The sequence below is a fragment of the Numida meleagris genome, unplaced genomic scaffold (assembly GCF_002078875.1).
Source record: "Numida meleagris isolate 19003 breed g44 Domestic line unplaced genomic scaffold, NumMel1.0 unplaced_Scaffold398, whole genome shotgun sequence".
Classification (NCBI taxonomy): Eukaryota; Metazoa; Chordata; class Aves; order Galliformes; family Numididae; genus Numida; species Numida meleagris.
Window position 1 is genome coordinate 7,597 of NW_018364619.1, and position 4,153 is coordinate 11,749.

The 4,153-nt window shown below is 55.3% G+C and overlaps 1 long non-coding RNA gene across 1 annotated transcript; it reads right to left on the reverse strand.

Annotated features, from left to right (window-relative positions):
* Nucleotides 1-1,511: 1,511 nt before the first annotated feature.
* On the reverse strand, nt 1,512-2,642 carry LOC110391541. The gene is made up of 3 exons (XR_002434094.1): nt 2,171-2,642; nt 1,870-1,972; nt 1,512-1,583 (listed from the first exon to the last, which is right to left on the reverse strand). It is a non-coding gene; the product is annotated as an uncharacterized LOC110391541 (long non-coding RNA).
* Nucleotides 2,643-4,153: the final 1,511 nt, after the last annotated feature.

Here is a 4,153-nt window from a genome sequence, read left to right on the forward strand (position 1 = left end):
AGGACAGGCAGCCTGTAGGGCACCCTGAAGCACAGTAACGAGCTCTGGGAACACTAGGTTGAGCCATGCTATATAATAGGTAAGCAATGGTGGGTGTACATTGCCCTTACCTATTGGGGCAGCCAGTAAACTAAGTTGGGTCTGAGGGCCTTCCTTCTTCGAGCCATCGAGTTCCAGAGCTGCAGAGCTAACTTGAAAGCGGTGCCCTGAAGATGGGAGGGAGAGGGATGGGGGTGGCAGTGCTACAGTGTAGGTGTGGGGTCTGCGAGTGCAATGTCTCGATGCATACACTGTACTTCTCATGGTTAATTGTCTGGATTTAATTAGACAGGCCAGAGGCAAGGAGAAAGCAGGAGGAAGAGGACAAGCAACCGGTAGGGAACCTTTAAGCACAGTAACTAGCTCTGGGAGCACTACGTTGAGCCATGCTATGTTATGAGTAAACATTGGTAGGGGTACATTGCCCTTACCTATATGGGCAGCCAGTTACCAGTCAGCAAAGTCAGGTTCCAGGGCATTCCAGGAAATGGAGCTTCCCATTTCTTGCTGACTTCATGAAGAGCCACAGATCTCCCTGCAGTTCTTGCACCGCCCAGGAGCACCGCAATTCTCCACTGCCACCTGTGGAACACAATGCAATAATGAAGGCTCTGCCCCACGCACATTGCTCTTACCAGCAGCACCACAGCGAGACGCCTGGGACTGTGAGATGCAGCGATGCCAAGGAGTTTGGAGATCCAGGCACGGTTGGGGCAGGCAGGGAAGTCTGTGTGCTCAGCGGCTCTGGGGAACTCACCGAGTACTCCGGTTGGGATGATCCACATCGGTCACAGAGCCTCTCTGTGCCAGTCCCAGTACTCAGCAGGCCAGGGGCCTCTCTCTGTCATGCCATCGGGTCCCACAGCTGCAGAGCTAGCTATTTAATGGGGGTCAGGGGATGGGAAGAAGAGGAGTGGGGGTTTGGGTATTGTACAGATCAGGAAGCTAATAGCATCCCCTGAAAACTGGGATGGAGATACCTGGGGTGATCCCAACTACAGCAGTCCAGAAGAGGACGATCCCTTCTTCTCTGTAAAAAACAAGCCAGATCTGCTGTTAAAACAGAAAGAACCATAGGACCCCGGGGTGGTCAACCACTATGTGCTCTGAGGACTACACCCTGTGATCCGTTGCATTGACAATTTTGTAAGGGAGATATGGGAGAGAATCAAGCAGCACAGGAACAGAACCTCTGTGGTCAGCATGCTCCAGTGGTGGAGTCTGTATTGTGCTGAGTGAGAATGAAGCCAATGGCTACTGGAGCCCAGGAGTTTTCTTTAGCTTAGGGCGAGGTGTGTTGGCCGGGTACTATCACCGGCCACATAGCTTATCAGGCTGGGAGAATAGACCCCATGGAGCAAGGTGAGCCCCTTGTGACCCCATTCCACCTCCACGTGAGCCTCCCACAGCCATCGCTACAGCTGCCTGCATACAAGCAACACACAAACGAGGGGATTGTGATGTTCAGTTACCTGCTCCGGTAGATCTTGCAGTGCTTAAGCCACTCATTAGAGGAGCCTCGGCAATCCTTCAACCCCATTGAGCTATGAAACGGGATGAGATCAAGAGAGACACAGAACAGAATTTAGTACATCATCATGATGCACAGAACGCCCATAAACAACTCTCTACACGGGTGGAATTAATGCACAGCACTGTTCACTGCAGTCATGAAATTGGCTGGGACAACGTGGGAACAGAGAAACTGAGTTCAGAGCCCCGGAGTGGAGATTGTAAGGTGAGAACCATGAGAGACAGAACAGAGGCTCCAGCAGGAAGAAATGAGGTTAAAAGAAAACACACAAACAGGATCTTGAGAACACAGAACACCTTAATGGAAAAGGGCATCAGCTTGAGGCATTCCCAGAAGTAGGATGCTCAGTCAGCTGACCAGCATTATCTTGGGGTTAATTGAAGCATTCCAGAGATGAGGCTGTAGTGAAAGAGAAAAACGTATGTCAGTCCCTCCATCACTGAGTCAAAGAAAGGGAAATAAACCCTGCAGCTCTCTTAAAGAAGAATCAAAGGCCCTTGTAAGGAGATGCACAGCAAATATAACTGTTCCAATCCAGTTCAGTATCCACCAAGAAAGGGGGAAATCAAAACCCAAAGTAAAGAAGGAATTGCTTACCCCTTCCCAAGGACAAGAGCTCACCCTGCACTCCCAAGGAAGCAGGCTCCAGGCAGAGATGCTGCCCCTTCAGCCACCAGCCCTTAAATGAGCCCAGGGAAGGATGCAGCCGGGCTCCACCCCTCCAATCCCCAGCTGAACGGCTCCACCTGTGCTGGCAGGGCTGGCCGCACCCCTCACCAGGTGTGCAATCACCGGCTCAGGCTGGGACCTGACAGTTCCCATACAGGACTGAAGCAAAAAAAAGAAAAAGAGTAATGGCTGGCAGGCAACTGGGTCTGCCTGTCCGGCAAGGGGAGTTATCAATGGATGAGCGACGACGGCCCACGTGTTCTGATTCCAGCCTGCCCTCAAAGTCAGTTGGTGACATTTCTAATAGATAGAGGAGCACAGATTTCAGTACTAACACAGCAAGAAGCTGAGATCTGGGTGCGCAGCCCGGACAGCAAAGGGTTGAGATTACCGGTGTGAATGGAACGAGCGCTGATTGCCGAACTGCCGGGGTCAGCTCAAGGCTCCCCGGTGAGGAACACGTATCATCTACTCACTTCGCAATTAAAGACCATCGTGAAAATATTTTAGGATTTGGTGTCTTCAATGGGCGAAGCTGGCACCTGCCTGTATGGCAGCGTGTGGCCTTCTGGCTCAAGTATCAATCCCAAACCCCAAAGAAACAAGGAGGCTGCATTGTGCGTACTTTGCACAGCCCCTGCGCTCCTCAGATCCAGGCTCGCTGACGCACCGCTGTGCCCATTTCTGCTGCGGCGCGACGTGGGATTTCTGACGTCACAGCAGATTTGGAGAAAAATCTTCTCCGGAACGCACTGCCCGTACAACCTCACGTGTGGGGCACAAACCCCATTTTGGGGGGCACTGATCCCCACTTGTGGGGCGCTACCCCTGCCCCACCGTCACAGCCGTGCCCTGAGGACTCTGTCACCCTGCTCCACGTGGCCATCAACTTCTCCCTGGACCCCACACACCCCACAGACATCCCCGTCCCCGTCCTCAACTCCACGGTGACAGCAAGGTGGGGCAGGGGACATGGGGGGACATGGGGATATGAGGGGACATATGGGGACACAGGGGGACATGGGAACATGCATGGACACAGGAACATGTGGGGACACAGGGACATATGGGGACATGGGGGGACATGGGGTTGACACGTGGGGTCAGAGCCAGAGGTGAGAGGAGGTGACGCGGGGAGGTGCCAGGCGGTGCCAGGAGGTGCCGGTGCCGCCGCAGGTGCCGTTGGAGCAGCGCTGCGGGGTGGATGAGCGGTGCCAACCCGACCTGGCGGTGACGGTGACACCCGGTGCCATGCTGCTGCTGGGCAGCCAAGTGACCAGCGTGACCACGGTGCTCACGCTGCGCAGCCACGGCGAGGACATGCACAGGGCCACCGTCACCGTCCGTCACCCCCCGAGGACAGCGTTCCACAGGGCCAGGGCCACCTCGGTGAGGGCACCTGTCCCCATGTCCCCACAATGTCCCCTATGTCTGTCCTCATGACCCAGTGTCCCTCAGTCCCCTCGATGTCCCCACAATGTCCCCAATGTCCCGATGTCCCCACACCCCTCAAAGTCCCCCCTAAGTCCCCCCAATGTCCCCAACGTCCCCACATCTCCCAACGTCCCCAATGTCCCCCAACATCCGCAATGTCCCCACCATGTCCCCAGCATCCCCACATTCCCCAGCGTCCTCACAATGTCCCTCTCCATGTCCCCATGTCCCAGTGTCCCCCAGTCCCCCCTTCCCTTAATGTCCCCACAAGGTCCCCAGTGTTCCCCAATGTCTCCACGTCTCTCCAAGGGCACGTATCCGGTGCCCATCAGCTGCCAGGAGTTGCAGGGACAGTGCCAGTGACAGCAGGGGTAGTAACAGGGACTCTGCTGTGCCACGTGGGCCACGCCGTGCTGTGCGCTGACACCATGGTGAGGTCACGGGGACATGGTGGGACATGGGGACACAGAGGGGACA